Source organism: Neovison vison, chromosome 9 (assembly GCF_020171115.1).
Source record: "Neovison vison isolate M4711 chromosome 9, ASM_NN_V1, whole genome shotgun sequence".
In the NCBI taxonomy this organism is placed as follows: Eukaryota; Metazoa; Chordata; class Mammalia; order Carnivora; family Mustelidae; genus Neogale; species Neogale vison.
Window position 1 is genome coordinate 87,758,816 of NC_058099.1, and position 19,200 is coordinate 87,778,015.

Genomic DNA, 19,200 nt, shown 5'->3' on the forward strand with positions numbered 1-19,200 from the left:
AAAACAGTATGGTACTGACACAAAAATAGACACATAAATTAATGGAAGAGAATAGAAAACCCAGAAATAAACCCACACTTATATGGTTGATTAATCTTTTTAAAAGCAAGAAAGATTATCCAGTGGAAAAGACAGACTCTTCAACAAATGGTGTTAGGAAGACTGGTCAGCTATGGGGAAAAAATTAAATTGGGCCATGTTCTTACACACAGAAATAAACTTAAAATGGTAAAGACCTAAATGTGAAAACTGACATGAAAGTCCTAGAAGAGAGCATAAACAGTAATGTCTCTGACATTGGCCATTGCAACATTTTTCTAGATATGTCTCCTGAGGTAAGGGAAATAAAAGCAAAAATAAACTATCAGGACTACATCAAAATAAAAACTTATGCACAGCAAAGTAAATAATCAACAAAACTAAAAGGCAACCTGCTGAATGGCAGAAGGTATTTGTAAATGACATACCCAGTAAAGTGTTAGTATCCGAAAAACATAAAGAACTTCTCTAGCTCCACCCAAAAACCAAGTAATCCAATTCAAAAATGGGCAGAAGACATGAACAGACGTATTTCCAGATTAAACATCCAAATGACCAATAGACATATGAAAAGATGCTCAACATCACTCATCATCAGAGAAATACAGCAATGATCCAGCAATCACACTATTCCTTGTTATCTACCCCCAAAATACAAAAACACTAATTCAAAGAGATACATCCACCCCTGTTTATAGCAGCATTGTTTGCAATAGCCAAAATATGGAAGCATCTCAAATGTCTGTTGATGGATAAATGGAAAAACACATGTGATATACACACATACACAGACACACAGACACACAGGAATAGTGTTCGGCCATAAAAAAGAATGAAATCTTGCTCTTTGCAACAACATGGGTGGAGCTACAGAATATAATACTAAGTGAATTGTCACTCAGAGAAAGATAAATACCATCTAATTTCACTAATGTAGGGAAGCCTGGATGGCTCAGGCAGTTAAGCATCTGCCTTTGGCTCAGGTCATGACCCCAGAGTCCTAGGATCAAGCCCCACATCAGGCTCCGTGCTTAGTGGGGAATCTGCTGCTCTCCCTCTGCCTGCTGCTCCCTCTGCTTGTGCTTGCTCTCTCCCCCTTTCTCTGTCAAATAAATAAATAAAATCTTTAAAAAAAAATTAAGGAAAACAAATGAGCAGAGAGGAAAAAAGAGAGAGACAAACAAAGAAACAGACTTTTAACTGTAGAGAACAAATTGATGTTACCAGAGGGGAGGTGGATGGAGGGATAGGAGGAGTAGATAGATGAAGGGGACCAAGGAGTGAACTCATCATGATGAACACGGGGTGATGTGTGGAAGTCTTGAATCACTATATTGTACATCTGAAACTAATATAACAGTATATGTTCATGAAACTGGAATGAAAGTTTTAAAAATGATAGAAAAAGAAAAATGAAACAATAGAAAATCATAAATAAATCCACACAAATATGCTCAGGTGATTTTTTGGCAAATGTGCACGAATGGCCCTGGAGTAGTTAAATATCCATTGACAAAAAATAAATAAAAATTAAAAGTGAACACTGACTAGAGCCTCATATCTTATACAAAAATTAACTCATAATGAATGGATGATAGACTTAAGTATAAAATGCAAATTATAATGCTTTAGAAAAATATGATAAATGTTTAACTGTATCTTGATAAAAGTATACCTAAGTTATCATTTTTTAAAAAGTTTTATGTTTTCCCCCATATAAAAATATATATTAAAAAATATAAAATGAAAATAGGGGTTTTACTTGTAAGAAAGGCTCAATTATATTTGGTTTCTATATGATAGTAGACCACAATGGAGAATGGTAAGGTCCCCTTACCATGCATATCGAGATCTAGTTACATAAATGAACACAAAAAAAATTGCATACAGAAATGATGTATGTTTTGAATACTACTTCAGTCAAGAAGCAAATGCATTCCTGTTGGTTTTATGTTTACTGACTCACTCACTGGTTTGTTTTAGGACCAGACAAAAATGGTCCTCAAAAAGCACAAACTACCAAAAATCACCCAAAATGAAATAGATAATATGACTAGCCCTATTACTATTAAGGGAGCTAAATTCCTAAATATCAAAAGAACTTCTCAAAAGAACTCCTAACTTGCTTTTTACCTACTGCTTTAATATGTTCTTCAGTCTGCTATCCCTGTCTTACTACCCAGTTCACTTTCCTCATAACACGTATCATAATTTTGCAGTTATACTTGTATTTAAACAATAAGGAAAGGGACAAGAAGATATTTTTTAAAATTCAAAACTATATAAACAGCACCTAAAACGACATAAAACAAAGGGCAGATGAGAAACTGTGAAGAAGTCAGAATTTATAACGCAAATTTTCAGCTTTTTCTACCATATTAGTCTTGGAACCTGCAAATTATCCATTGAGACATCTCCTTTTTATTATTTATACTTAATTTTTCACTTGTCAAACAGATTCTTTTCCATCTTCCCTCGTTCACTTCACTCTGACGGTGGAGAAGGAATAGAGGAGTAGGCATTGGTGGTCTGCTGGAGCCCACTCCCACTTTTTGCAAGAGAGGATGGTGTGCATCTCTTCCCAACTCCTCCCTTCCTGGCGTCACATGAGTAGTTTCTAATTGGCCATGGTGGGAAGATTTATACCTCATAAATTAATATATTAACACTACAACTCAGGACTTTCTTTCTTCCTGAAGAACCAGTTGTTAAACATTTACAGCACACCACTAAAACTTCTGACATGTAGCTAAGAAATCAGATAAAAATTATTACATAAAACATATCTGAAATGGAAAAAGGAATGGTTTGGGGAAGAGTAGTGGAAAATAACAATTATTGAGCACTCCGAATGTTTTCTAATTTAAGCCTCCCAATAATTCTGAAAAATAGGTACGATGATGATGGTGGTGATGATTATCCCTAAATAGGGACTGGGAATCTAAAACCATAATATGTTAAATTATGGATTTAAGATTTAAAGTTATGGTTTTCTTTCCCCAATGCCTTTGGTATTTTCATCTGTTATGCTTCCTGAAGAAGAACTCTTGCTATTTATAAACACTTACGGGAGACAAGTCTCTGGATTTATTTTTTTTCAATCAGGTTCAGAAATGTTGAGGGAATCCCTTTAATATTGACAAATTTACACCACAGATGGATGCTTTCCGTTTGTTATTCATTATTATAACTGAAAGAAAACAAATCTCTAAGTCTTATTTGGAAGTTTTAGATGCTCTAAATCTGTTTTATTTTTTCTTTTCTTTTTTTCCTCTCCTTCATTATAGCAGCACAACAGTCCAGCAAAGGAAACTTGATTTGAGGTTTGAGGATATATAAGTGATATTGAAATATGACTTAAAAGTTTCACAATTCAGAGAAATGCAGCCTTGACAGACATAAATATGAATACGAAAGAAGAGTAATAACAAACCACAGAATTCTACCAAAAAAAAAAACAAAAAAACAAAAAAATACAAAAGCTAGATCAAGACTAAATTGAAGCCACTGACCACACTAATGAGATTTTGATACCTCAATCCTAAAATACATGATTAAAACTAATCAATCATAAAATACATGGAAAATTATGATAGAGTCAAAGAGAAAGCTATCTGGTAAGAACGTGTAAAATATCAATAACTTGGCAGTCACATATGCAGTCAAATGCTCTACCACTGAGCTATACCCCCTTGGCAGTCACATATGAAGGAAAATATTTCGTGGCGTTTAGGTGACCTGCCACCAAGTTGGAACTTCCAAGTTTTATTTATGGGGCAAAAAAAAAGTTCAGAATGTTTCAAACATTGTGATGGCTGCCAGTAGATAGCAGAAATAGAAACCAATTATTCCAACCCACTTATTTTCTTTAAAATGTGGCAATATTTGGAGTGCTCGGCGGCTCAGTCAGTAGACCGTGTGACTCTTGATCTTCAGGTTGTGAGTTTGAGCCCCACTTTGGGTGTAGAGGTTACTTAAAAATAAGATCTTTAAAATGTGGTAATAGTAAACTGAATTAAAAAAATTATAATGCAAGCTCAAAAATTTTTCTATGGGGGACAAGTCTAACATGGATAACCACTCTGAGAAAAAAAAATCTCAAAGGAGAAAGGCTGAACTGTTACATAAATGAATGGAGCTACTTAAATGATAAGCGGCTTTTGAAAAGTGTAGTCCACAGTGATAGGACAGTATGGCCAACCATTCACAAGCTGAAAGAACACTCTTTTTAAAAATTTTTTTATTTTTTATTATCATATAATGTATTATTAGCCCCAGGGGTACAGGACTGTGAATCATCAGGCTTACACACTTCGCAGCACTCACCATATCACATACCCTCCCCGATGTCCATAACCCAACCACCCTCTCCCTACCCCTCTCCCCTGGAGAAAGAACACTCTTAACAGTGTCAGAATGAGCCAGGCATCAGGGGAGTATCTCCTTAATGGGGACTTTCAACTAAGTCATATGAGCTATTGATCAGACGATAAATTAATCTGAAAGAAAATCATTTCCATATATCTTACGTCTCAGATAAATTCAGTGTTGAAGAATGTCAGAGCAACTGAGCTTACTGGCCTATGTAAGTGGCAAAAGAATAAAACATCCTAAGCCAATACTCCAGTTTTGGGCATGCTCCACTTAACAGCTGTCCTTCAACTCTTTGGTACCTGATCCCTGTACCCCCCCCCAAAAAAAAAAAAAAAAGTCGTAATTCTGTGTGGCCAAAGGATGATACTGATGATCCAAAGATCTTTAAGCTCTTCTCTGGGAGTACCCTTATAAATTTCCCCTTCTGTTTCCTGAAACATTAAATACTCAAACAAGCCCAGTTTAACCAGGCAAAACTTGGACTAGCCAAATATTTCAAAATATTTAAGAAACACACACACACTCAGCATATGGAAAATGAATTTGAGAGCGATGGTGACAGTTGCTATGTTTGTAGATTTATCAGCAGCACAGAGCACAATAAACCATCCAAACCTCTTTGCCAAATTCTCTGATATGATAAATGACAATCATTTAGTAGGGTTAACCTGAAGACTCTTTTAAACCAAAAGCAGGGCAATAACTTGCACCATTGGTGAAGAAAAAAGATTGTAGGGATCTAGTCTTCCCACTTCCCTTATTTTGCCCTCCTTCTTTCTTTCTCTCACTCTGTCCTCTTTCTTTTTCTTTCTTTTTTTTTTCTGTCTTTCTGCCTCTTTCTTTTTCTTCTCTCTGTCTCATTTTTTTTACACTCAATTCTGAAATAGTAGCATGGTAACAGCAGAATTTAGACTTTCATTTACATAGATTTGCATCATTGGGCAAAAATTTTGCTATCAAATCAACAAATTAATGCAACATTCTTCCAATATTATTGGAATAACAATTTGCTAGAATAACAATCTATCTTACAAGATTGTTTAAAAAGATGCCAGTAAGGGTCATTGAATTGAGTCACAACAAATCAGTTACAAACTTAACTTCTATTAGGTCCAAATGTGAATCCTATAATATCCTGTTTCCTCAAGTATAACACGTTGTTTAAAGTTTTAATCCAATGTGAAATAGTTTAACAAGAGAGAGTTCTTAAGGCAGGGGGAAATACAGCATTAGGAAATCTTTGACATTCTTTTGTGTGCTTCTGTGGTTAGAGAGCATACTGGCAGTGTATGAAAACAAATTACATATACAAGGAGAATGTCTTATGTTTCACAGGCTCTGAAATTGTCTTTGCTTTACTCATTAGGATAATTCTAAATGACACCTCTATACCGTATTAGTCCATTAACTGTAAACACATTCTCTTGTAGTAGTAAGAAGTTTGCAGAAATCAAAATGATGAAGATATCCTGCAATTCAGTTCATTTGTTAGCCCAAATGACAGACTAAAAAAAATGTGCAGTGACTTGTCAGGACAATTATTAAATAGCTCTGGATTTTAAATTTTAATACCCATTTTGAAATGCAATTAATGAGTTTTCCTTCATATCATACAGTTAACCTTGTGTGATTAGCCTCATAATTTTCCTAGAGGAATAGGACAGAGAGAAGAGAGGGGAGGGAATGAAAATATGGCCTGAATGTACAAATGGACTTCCAGGAACACTCTGTGACTCCAGAAAGTAAGAAGTATGGATTCAAGAAGTGTTCTGCCCCAGGAATGCAAGTAGGACTTACTTGGAAGAAGTGAAGTATTTGCAGTGCAGAAGGTAAAATAGAGTTTCTCGTTGTCCAGCTGCTTGGCTTTGTGGGTGATAAATGGTTGGCACTCCCCAGATATCGTTGGGCCTCTCTAAATTTCTCACCATCCCGGTCCCATCTTACAGTTCGTTTGAGACCATAGGACTAGAGTGAGATAAAGATAGGTGAATGGAAATAATGTCTGTCTTCTGGACCAATGTGCTTTTGCATCTGCCTGTTTCTTTCAGCAGCAAGGAGAGGAGGAAGCTTACATTTTTCATGTTCCCAGTGGTATGATTTCCAAATGGAGAAGGGCTGCGCAGCCATGTCACATTCTCAACAACAGGGAAAAATACATTTTTTATGTTAAATCACTGAAATTTCTGGATTTACCGCTTGCTACCTCCTACACTAGCCTCGCCTAACTAATTTAGCCTGAATACCCTGAAACAGCTGACATGAATCAAGTCTACAGGTTCAAGTGTATAAGAAATAATATATCATTTTATTTTATTTTCTATCATTTTATTTATTTATTCAATAATTTTATTTTCTATAATAAAATTAATGCTTAGGCTCCTGGCCGTCATGCTAGGACAAAACTTGGATGTGCACAACTTGAATATCGGTTTTGCTTCACTGTCATCTCCTCCCCCACTTACCGCCACCCCTCCCATTGCCTCTATTAAAGTTATTTGGACTTGTAGGGGTAGAAACGACCTTGAGTCCCCGCATGCTATGTCACAGTGTCCAACCTGAAAGCCAACGTAAACTTTCAGATCCCAATGCCCCCTCCTTGTTTATTATTTGTTTGTTTTATGGCCTCATGTGTTGCTCCTGGTTAGGTTGTCCCTGATTCTCTCTGCCAGGAACCCTCTGCTCCTGGATGTCTTCTTTGAGAATATGGCATGTTCTAGAAACAACTATCAGTCATGTGCGCATACCTTCTCATCCTCTCTCTCCTCCCTCCCACTCAGCTTGGGAGGAACTTATTCTTTGTCCAGGAAGAGTTATTGTCCTTTCATGACTAAATAAGATACATTATCCATTCTCCAAATTATCTCCCTGCTCCACCCTAGGACTTAACAATTTTGAAAACAAAAACAGAGCCAACTGTTGAAAGTGAGCAATGGAAAAGGGTAGAAATAGCAGCTGGGAAAAGAAAATAAACAAACATAGATTAGGATTTCTAAAAATGTCATGTTGCTACACAGTTCATAAATGACTTCATATTTTCTATTTCCTAGAAGATATTGTATGTTAAATGCATATGTGACATACATTTTGGGTTTAGTATATGTTTTGAGTCTTTGTTCTCACTCATCCCTTTCACTCACTGAAAATACAGCCAAAATAATCATCCCATTTTGTATAAATGCCCTCTGAAAATCACCTGCCAGCTTTGCTCATCTTGCCTCCCCATTCCAAATGTATCTGTATTCCAAGGCCCATCTCAAAAGCTATTAACTCCTACAGGCCTTCCCGAATATTCTCTGTTAATACAAATAGCCCCCTTTTCGAGCAGAGCACTTTGTGTTTTGAGAGCGTGCCAACTGAGTGATACTGAGCAGATTACTTCCCAGCCTCTCATTTGTAAAAGGTGGATAATAGATGTCTACTCCATAGCGTTGTTGACAGGATTAAATAAATAGGGTCTTATTGTTTGGACAGTCCTCGGACTATGATAAGCATTTGGCAAATGTCAATAATCAATAGAATGATACTCACAGTACTAAATAATGTGAATAGTGTGTTTTTATGGTATTTATCTCAACTTTCTATTTATAGTAAGTTTTCACCATATGAGCTTTTTCTTGAGACATCCGCACTGTTTAGGGGTATATAGTCCCATTCTTCACGCAATCCATAAGTGGTTATTTATTGAATAAATCAAAAAGATGATTCAGTAATTAAATCAAAAAGATGATTATTGACTAAATCAAAAAGATGATTCAGTGATGGGACTTAGCTTTGTGTGGTGTGTGTGACTCAAAATAACAGGACTTAGGTCTCTATCCAGACCATTGCTCCTGTGAGGTTGCCCCTTTCCGAAAGCATGGTTAGCCACCAAAATAATTCAGTCTCCAATCACTGCATAATTCCAGTTGCCACAAAACCTACAGTGTTGTGTGAAACCAGCTGCCACCCTAAAGTCTTCAGTCTCTGTCCCCTCTGTTCTATGGGACTAGTCATCAGCAAGATTCCAAACCTCGTAGACCCCCTTCACCTGTTCTATGCATCTCCTTATGTGATCTCATCCTCCGTTTATTTTCCGGCTGTGTTTTGAAACTGTCAAGGTCTTTCCAGTAAGCTCTTACCAATAACTTGTTCTCCAAATAGTTCTTTACCTTCAGGTTCTAACAGAAATGTGACTGCCCACTGAGGAAGGCGACCTTACACACCCTTTAAGAGAAGGTGTTGTTTCTTCCTCAATCTTAATCCCACGTACTTCAGGGAGACAAGAGGGATGTCTTACTGACATGACCATTTAGAACTAGGACACTTTTTCAAAGTAAATAGGGATACTAAAAATTGTACTAAGGCAGCAAGGCATAACCTAGGACTGTCTTGGGCAATTATTCATCCTCGCCACATCCAAATTATACCTGTCCTTCAGCCTTCAGTAATTTTATTTTCTTTGATGTGTACATCATTATATTTTGACAGCCCCTCGCCTCTCTAGTTTTTCTCTTTTTTGAAACTACTGGTTTCCTCTTCTTTGGAGCATCATTCACCAGTGACCTCAGCACCTCTCCCAGTGCCATCCTCTTGTCCATGACTCCTGTCATAATTACAACACCCTCAATTCCATTGACATCTTTGTCTCCACTTTTCTCTTTTTCTCCATTCAGCCTTAGCCTCCCACTCACATGATCAGACGCTAGACGTATAGTACACCAGTAACACACAGCCGTTACAAATACATATTTCAAACATGACATTACCCTACTAGTCTTTCATATTTAGTGAAAGTATTCCTACTTCAAAATTTATCTAACTTTGTGAGAACTGGAATCCACTGACCACTCTTCTACCAACCACCACCCTATTCATGTTCATGCGTCTCTCTTACGTACACTGGTTCCATGGTATAGCATCACATTTACTCCTCTGTAAGTGTGCTTAACCAGCTCACCCTCCTTTGCCTCCACTGCATGTACCTGAGAAATTTTCCACTTGGAATAACTTATAAAAATCTATTTATTCTTCTGTACTCAAGATCCTGAGTATGGACATAGAAAATCGAAAAGATTCTGCTGATAGGTCTTCCTTCAAGTTTATGACCAAAAATCTCAAACTGACACTACATCTTGGCCATTCAGAACCTTTGTCATGACCGTCTCACACTTTCTTCTCTTGTGTCCCATAATTTCATAATTCACTCTTGGGCAATGAACGACTAGCCATAAACTTCATAGAGAAAAATCTATCCAGTAGCTCCCTTTATTTTTCTTTATACCTTGATAATTACTACCTGATATTTTCACATATCCCTCCTTCTGTTAAAATGAAAAAAATCTTGCTGATATTTTTTAATACCATTCTTTTTTATTGTAACCCTATCTTTCTATGGCAGCTTGTCAGCTTTTCGTCCTGCCTTCCTGAACACGCCCCAGTTTCCATTTCTGGATCCTTGCTTTCTGCACCAGCTTTAAGACACTGGAACACCCATGGGCTCTTTTCTCTGCCCTCTTCTTGATCTATACTCTCTTCCTAAGGGATCTCATTCAGTCTCATGGTTTCTGATACTACAAATACACTGAAGTCTTTGAAGATGTTATGTATAAAATCACTTCTCCAGGTTCAGATCCATCTCCAAACATCTGATGCTGCTTATTGCTTACTTTGCGGTATAAATTTGTAATATAAATCTTCATTGGGCATTAATAACATCAGAGACTTAAGTAGCCAAACAAAACCATTGATTCTTCTTATCCACTTGTGCGCAGTTGTATGCCCCACACACTCGAGCCTTCTTCATTGTTACTAAATCACCCTCAGCCACAAACCTAGAGACATCTTTGATTGCTTTCCTCATGTCTTACTTATATCAAACCCACCAATAATTCTGGCTAGTTTATCTCCACAATATGACTTCTGTCTGACTGCATGTCATTATTTCCACCATTAATCCTTGACGGAAGTATTAAAATAGCCTTCTAAATGGTAGTCATCCTGGTGGCAAGTTTGAAGCCTTTTATCCATCCCAATGGCAGCCAGAGTGATTCTTCCAAGTGTAAATCAGACCTTTTCACTCACCTACACAGAGCCATAGAAAGCTTTTCAACTGTAATTTAAAAAAAAAAAAAATTCCTCTCTCATTTACCTTGCTACTTCTATCTCTCTGCTGCACCATCTGGGAAACTGCCCCATTTTAAATGGCAATATGTCTGTCAGCGCAGAAGCCAAGCTCTCTCCCTTCCCTCACTGCTCCTCCTCGCACTGTTCACCATGAGATCCTTTCAGAGCTGGGTGTTTGTCACCATTCAAGTCTCATCTCAGGTCAACAGAGGAGTCCTCCCTGACCATCAGCTTCCTCACAGCCCACTACCACATTGCCCTCTTTGGTTTTCCTCATTGAACCTACTAAGCATGTTTGTTGTATTTATTTATATATTTTTATTTTTGATTTTTGATTTGTTTACTTATTTATTGCGTATCTCCTCTGCTCCAGTAGAGGCAAGGGCCCTGTTCTACTTGTTCACTTTTTTATCTCCTGCACCTAAAAGGAGGTGTTACATAGGCAGGGCTCCAGAGATTGGTTTTGATGTTATAATTGTGTTAAGCAGCTGGGAGTGATGGTTTTAATATTAATACAAGTGCTCTAACTAATATAACAACCATAATAAAAAAAAATCTCAATATTCAGACAAGAGAACACATGGGGAAACGTTTGAACTGTCAAATTATTATTTTCCCCATTTGGAGACAAATGTGTAAATAGTAGGATTTTTTTAAATTGATCTTTAGGGGTGCCTGGGTGGCTCAGTCAGTTAAATGGCTGCCTTTGGCTTGGGTTGTGATCCCAGGGTCATGGGATCGAGCCCTGCATCAGGATGGAGCCCTGCATCCTGCTCCGTGCTCGGCAGAGAGCCTGCTTCTCCTTCTCCCTCTGCCTGCCTCTCTGCCTTCCTGTTATCTCTCTCTGTCAAATAAATAAATAAAATCTTTAAAAAAAAATTGATATGTAGGGGCACTGGGTGGCTCAGTCGGTTAAGTGTTTGCCTTCAGCTCAGGTCATGATCCCGGGGGTCCTGGGATCCAGCCCCATGTCACGCTCCCTGCTCAGCAGGGAGTCTGCTTCTCTCTCTGCCTCTGCCCTCCCTTCTTCTTCTCTCTCTCTATTTAATGAATAAATAAAATCTTTGAAAAAATGATATCTAGAAGGCTTATGAATCTTATAGGCAAAGAAATCATGGGTAAGTAACTCAACTTCTCTGGTTTTCAACGTTCTTACCTTTCAAATCTGTAACACACAGTATTGACTATCTACCTAGGTTGCTGGAGCCTCAAGGGTAGATGAGACAGACAAAAACCCCAGTTCATGGAACTTACACTCTACTTCTGATTATCATCCCTCTAACTTACCTGAGTGTAAGCTCCGGGAGAGCAGGACCTTATCTGTGTCGCGCACAGCTGTACCCCAGCAACTGGCACAGAGTAAGTGCTCAGTAAAATCCATTACAGGATAAATGCACAGTAGTTGTACCAATAAAGTAAAGCAGATAGACTGCGGAACCCAGTGCCTGCCTATCTTGTGAATTTAGTATCTATTTTGATTAAGCCGAGTAATGATAAAACTCTCTCCACCTTCTCTTACCTCCTCAGCAACTAGACGCAAGGTGCTGCCTAGTCGTTTTGAGAGATGCTATGTCTTTTGCCCCCAAATTATATCAGTGTCACTAACATAAATAAATCTCTGCATCATAAACATGTTTAAAAGTTTTCCACAGCTTGTTGTCTAAAAGTATTGTGACCTCATTCTACCCACACTTTGCCCAAGTGACTCAGCACGCCACGTTTAATACCTGCCTGGGGTTAAATGTCAGTCGCATAAACTCGCTAAGCTGTTATTTAGAAGAGTTGGGACCAGGGGAACAAATGAAGCGCTGCCAATAGCAGCCCATCAGAAATGTACCACCTTCCTCCCCATGATGGGGCAGCGCGGATCTTTGCCTCTGTAAACTCAGCCCACTGGGTGACAAATAGAACAGACGGCTTGGAGTTGGGTAACTCACCGGCTTTATAGCAGTAAGCACCGCAGTGCGCTTAAAAGACAGAACTTTTCCCAGACATGACCTACAGTAGAACTCTCTCCCAGTTCTTCTCCAGAAAGCAAGAAAGAAACAGCACAAAAGATTAACCTAGTTGCAGAAAGAGTGGTAAAAACTCTGGCCACGCAGCTTGCTCTGGCAGGTTGACATCCCCGTGAACAGAAGGTTGGCTTTACCTCTCCCTCAGGGGCGTCGCTCACATCCGGTCCACACGCTGTGAGTCCAAGAACTGTTTCTCTGGCTATATTTGGCTGACTGGTTATTTCACTTTCTTTTTGCTCTACTCATCTTATTCTATATCCCCCTGTGAGGTGAAAACAATCCAGATAGAACTAGACCATCTTACAGGACTCATTAGTTAATTTTCCCTTTCTGAATAATTCATAAAGAAAACCTTATCAGCTTGCTTTTCCTGTGAGGTTGCCACATATCTAGTTTTCCCACACACAGTGTCTTCCTTCTGGAAACAAGACAGCTCTGGATTCCCACTGACCTCTTGACTTATCGGGGATGGATCTCAGGTTTGAGTGTTTATTACCAGAAGCTCCTGCTTCATTCAGGCTGGTCTCCTCATAGCCTGTGATCGTGCAGCACACATTTCTCTCCCTGCACCTTTGCTCTGCCTCACTTCTCACCTGGACCGTTTGTCTTCTCCTACCCCACTTATCTGCACCACCCCCCAACTCAATCCTACCAACTGCTGGAGTTTACCTAGGTGCTTTCTGGTCCTCATAATTCTTCCAGTGATCTGTCTGCCCCACTTATTTGTCTAACTCTCATACTACCATATTACACTTACATCTTTGTTACTGGTTTTTAACTCTGCCTTAAGTATGCACATAGGTATGTGTCCCATATTTCTAATAATCTAGTGTATTAGGTTCTCCAGAGAAACACAACCAACAGGACGAGTATGTATGTGTGTATGCATGCACGTATCTATCTATCTGTCTGTCTGTCTGTCTGTCTATTTATTGAGAGGAATTTATTTTAAGGAATTGGTTCATGCGATTGTAGAGCCTTGGCAAATCAGAATCAGCAGGGTAAGCCAGCAGGCTGGAGGTCCAGGGAAGTTGTATTTGAGTTCAGAGGCTGTCTACGGGCAGAATTCCTTCTTCCTTGGGGGAGGCCAGTGTTAAGGCCTTGTTCAAAATGATTGGATGAACCCCCACACAAATTACAGAAGATAATCTCCTTTACTCAAAGTCTACTGATTTAAGTGTTAATCTTCTCCAGAAAGCACCTTCACAGAAATATCCAGGATAATGTTTGGCCAAATACTTGGGCACCAGAGCCCAGCCGCGTTGGCTGTAAAATGAACTATCACACCTAGCAATGTCATTATTTGTATAAAATAAGAAGTCAGCGCATTGACTGTGTATGTGAGTGGCCATTGGAGATGTATAAACCAAATTCCCACGGGCTGGACACGGAGCCATCCTTCCAGCCTCCTTGTCCATCCATCATCCTTTCTGTCACTTTGTGCTCTTCAGTTCCTGTGTGTGCCTTGCTTTTTCCTGAAAGGGGACATTTGAATGTGCTGTATCCTTGTTCAGATGCTCTCTACTTGTATTTTCTCCTTCTAGGCATCCCTCAAACAATTATAACTTTCCCAAAGAAATTTTAGACCCTCCAGACTGCTGTAGTTTCCTCTACCCTATATTCTCATACTACAGAATGCAGTATCTTTTGTAGCTCTTAGTAAAGTAGTATTTTTCACATTTATTTATTTTGCCTTATTCTACTAATGCCCATCTTCTATATTTGACTGTAAATCTCCTGATAACAGAGACTATGCCCATTTTTACATTCATTTCCATCCCCAGATTCTACCAGTGTCTGATATATAGAATGTAATTGAGAAACTTGTGTTAGTTTTGTTAAAATTTTATCAAAATGAATTAAGAGCCAATGATATTAATATTCCTTCTCTTATAAAATTCTTCTAAAAAAGCAGATTGCACCTATACACTGCTTAAACAACCAAACCAAAACAGGAGCAAAGTCAAGCTGTAATTCACTTTTTAAGATTTATTTATATTAGAAAGAGAGAGTGGGGGGTAGGGGTATGCAGAGGGAGAGAATTCTCAAGCAGAATCCTTATTGAGTATAGAGCCCCAGGACCCCTGAGATCATGACCCAAGCTGAAATCAAGAGTTGGACACTTGGGGCACCTGGGTGGCTCAATGGATTAAAGCCTCTGCCTTCGGCTCAGGTCGTGATCCCAGGGTCCTGGGATCAAGTCCCGCATCTGGCTCTCTGCTTGGCAGGGAGCCTACTTCCCTTCCTCTCTCTCTGTCTGCCTCTCTGCCTACTTGTGATCTCTGTCTGTCAAATAAATAAATAAAAATCTTAAAAAAAAAAAAAAAAGAGTCAGACACTTAACCAACTGAGCCACCCAAGTCCCCCTTGCTGTCACTAATTCTTATGCACAAGGTTAAATCATCTGTCCTCTGCCTGAACTCCCTTCTTATGTTGTTTGGGCAAGGTCTCAGCATTAGAAGAATAAGTTTACTGGCCTTCCAATGGCAGACAAACACAACTCTTCCTTTAATTAACACATGGGGACATTATGCTCTTTGAAGTGAGAGAGACACAAATAGGGAGAGAGAGGAGGGAGATCAACCTTAAATTTAAAGTTGTTGACCACATAGGGTACCTGGGTGGCTCAGGGGGTTGGGCATCTGCCTTCAGCTCAGGCCCTGGTCTCAGGGTCCTGGGATCGAGCCCCACATCGGGCTCTCTGCTCAGCAGTGAGCCTGCTTCCCCCCACTCTCTGCTTACTTGTAATCTCTCTCTGTCAAATAAATAAATAAAATCTTTAAAAAAGTAAATAAATAAAGTTGTTGACCACAGAGTTTCTAGGCATCTGTTGCTCGATGATACATAATTAATTGGTACTATGTGAAACAGTAAGTAGTTTGGAGACAAAATGTTTTATCACTTTAAGGTTGGATGTTCTGATCCGAATCCCACTCAAAAAAATGTCTTCAATTCTTTGAATGTTTCAAACTGTTGCATAAGTTATCCCTAGAAACTTTTAGTCTAGATAAAAATTTTACATGAGATTCAATATGGCCTCTTATCAAGATTGCTGCCTTTTTGTATCCCTCACCTGCATAAGAGTTAAAAATGCACATTCGTCTGCTTTAAAACCACCAAGTTCTGACACTTTCATATACAGGGTAAAGTGGAATAAATACAACATCTCAATGTTCCACTCGATTATTTTGATAATTCCATTTTTCTTGAGGCTTTATTCCCTTACTCCAGTTTTATTTTAATGAGCTGTGTCATACCTATGGCTTAACTAGTCACTTGACCCCTGTTTTTATATCTTTATTTGTAAAGCAGGAACAAGAAGAACTATAACCCAGAGTCTATTCTGATGATCTTATAAACCTGTATACCTAAAAATCCCTTGTTAACTTTTTAAATTGAGACAGAATTTAGGTATAACTTTATATTGGTTTCAGGTATACCATAAGGATTCGATATTTGTATATATTGTGAAATGATCACCACGATCAATCTAGTTAACATCTATCACCACATATAGTTATAAATTGTGTTTCTTGTGATGAGAAACACAAGTAAGCTGTACTTTCTAAATAGCAGTGCAACTATTATAAATCAAATGAAATAATTAAATGATCCACTTGGGATGTAATTATCCAATCAAATGGCAGTGGACATGCCTGTATAGCAACCATATTCAAAAACGCTATGCCTAATTCATCAGACTGTTTATCACTACATAACCCCTGGCCTCTACACTGTTCTTCATCTTAAATACTGCCTGTTCTGTTCCAGTGAAAATTTCTTTAAAACACATCAATGTATAGCTGATCGATAATAGGGGAATAAAGTCAGTATGTCACACAAGTTGTCTTGATTCGGGGCGCCTGGATGGCTCAGTGGGTTAAGCCTCTGCCTTCAGCTCAGGTCATGATATCAAGGGTCCTGGGATCCAGCCCCATATTGGGCTCTCTGCTCAGTGGGGAGCCTGCTTCCCCCACCTCTCTGCCTACTTGTGATCTCTGTCAAATGAATAAATGAATAAATCTTAAAAAAAAAAAAAAGTTGACTTGATTTATATCCCGCCTTCACGGCACATTAATATGTTGCTCCAATAATAATAACTGTAGCTGAAGGCAAAGATTACTAATGTGCTTGAAAATAGGGAGCCAGGCTAGAGGAATACCATATAGTGTAAATAAATGCCCGGTAACTAATCAGTTTAGCAAACATATAGTGAAGACTTAAGTGGGTTTTGACTGTTGCATAGATACTGCTAACTAGAGAATTCCTTCATATATTCCCCAAATCCTAACTCACCTCTGTCCCGCCTAGGTTCAGTAATACTTTTTAACTTGCATTCTACTCAAATTAACCAATCCCTTCAGCAAATCCTGCTACCAGTTTTGCAGCCTTGGTGATAATGGCCCTGCAGTTTAGTAGGAACCACACAGGTTTCGGAAGCAGATTTGAGAGCGAATTCTGATCCCCACCAGTTGACCCGTCTTGGGTGAATCCCTAATTTCTGGAAGCAGCTATTTGTTCCTCTACACAATAGAGTTAATAATAGTAACTGCCCCTGGTTCACTGTGGGGATTAAATGACATAGTCCCTGTAAAATTACTATGCACCGTACTGCATTTAAATGATTGTTGAGATAGTAAATATTACAGTATGTGTAGTTGTTTCTCTACTCATCAGTTGATTTCCAGTTTCTAATTCTTTAGCTTTCTCATTATAACAAAAAGTATTTGTGCATTTTAAGCTGTGAAAACGAATGCCGCACCCATGTGTCAACAATATTCCGTACATTGATTTTTCATTCTGTTTCACTGTGTTAAATAAAAAGTTTGCTCTCCATTATCTGCAGGTTATCTGCATATTTGAAAGGAAGTATTGCCTGATAGGGGTTGCCATTCCAGATAATTATCTCAACTCCTTACTTCACATTTGTTTCTAGCCTTAACATCTCAACCTCCCTGGCTATCCTATGTCCTTAATTGTGACTGTGTTCCACAATTTATTACTGATATTAAAAGAGCCAAAGCGCAGATATCATTATCTTCAAGGAGATTCCAAAGCATGTCCCAAACCTGACACTGAGATCTAAACCACTCAGCATGTTTAGCAAAATACTCGCTATATAGCTATCTGTTTTTGGAGTAAGCGCCCCCTCTCATTCTAGTTAATTGAAAACAACTCTAAATTGCCCTCCTGAGCATAAAGAACCAGGGATTAAGATATAGTAGCGGAAAAGTATCAGGGTTTTAAAGACTTATATAAACAACACAGTTGTTTGAGCGGGTGACAAATAAATTCAAGCTCCCCAGGACACACTTGTTTAGGATTTTCCCAATTAGGCATTTTATTTGATCTTCGGGTCTGGGTGAGCCACAATTCTCTAGAATTGAAGAGGAGATTAATGGACCAGAGACAATGGCTAATTCATCTCCAGGGCTTTGTTTATTGCTTGTCTTTGCTAATTTAATACTGTTATTTCCAAACTTAAATAAATCAAAATGAGAATTGGGCTAGGGCAGCACATCTCGATGAGCTACGCAATTGCAGGGTGATTCTTCAACATTCCCACCTTTATATTAAGTATATTCACTTGAAAATAATGCTCCCTTTTGGGAGAGGTGCAAATAGCAGACGGATAACACTTTGCATATTATCTCCATTAACGCTGCTCATTGGTGGCAGGGAGAATAACTTAGCATATTTACAAAGAGACTGAAGACACAGACTTTTCAAAAGAGCTTCAGTTTAGGGACCTGATTGTTCATAATAGCTTACGGGGAAATGAATACAATATGGGGGCACAGATAAAAGAGAGCAGGTTTTTCTTAATGATGGCTCTAGAATCAGAAATAAAGCACAGCAGGTCGGGAAATCCTACAGAAAAAAAAAAAAAATTAAGATATTGCCTATCTGTGGCCAAACAAACTTGGTTTTCTATTCTTGCATGCCCTCATCTTTGAATTTGGGAAATTCATTTTTGTAAGTGCAGTTTCAGGAAACAGCAATGATGCTTTGTCTATCTTGTTGAAAAAGAACTTAAAATCACTTTTTTTATTCCTACCCCAAATCAAAAGACACTTGCTAATTTCTTTGAACATCAACAAATCAATAAGCAAATCCGAAGAAAACACATACTTAAAAAAGTGAAAACACAAAAGGGTTTTTTTGTTGTTTTGTTTTTCCACTTTTACTGGGAAATAATTGACATACATCATTGTGTAAGTTTAAACCATACTGATTTACATATATTGGTACACATGAAAGCTTTAACTCCTAGTTCTTTACCTTGCTTGCCCAGAGTACGAATTCTCAGCTAAGATGTTGCCAGCTGAGTAGCTGAACATTTAGTCATCTCGAGGTATCACACTTTTAGATTCATTTATATTAGTTAAAAAAAACAAAATTCTCTCAAGCTCACCAAAATCCTTGAAAAACTTCTTAGCCACAAAGCACTGTCTTCAGAGCAATATGGAAATGTGTGGCTAAGTCCTTTTAATTCTAACTCATAAACACTGTCCTTTGTCATGCACAAATAGCAGAATCAAAGCTAATTGTTTTTAACATCTAACAAATGCCTCTATTTGCCTGTTCTTGAAGCGTAATGGTTATGCAATAATTGAAAATAATTTAAAAGCAGTCCATCCCCAATGAGAAAAAACATAATGATGATAAT

General features: G+C 38.3%; 1 protein-coding gene across 2 annotated transcripts in view; it reads left to right on the plus strand.

Moving 5' to 3' along the window:
* ALDH1A1 (aldehyde dehydrogenase 1 family member A1) overlaps positions 1 to 19,200 on the plus strand; it is a 392,715-nt gene that overhangs the window by 52,093 nt on the left and 321,422 nt on the right. The gene's annotated exons all lie outside the window — the stretch shown is intronic.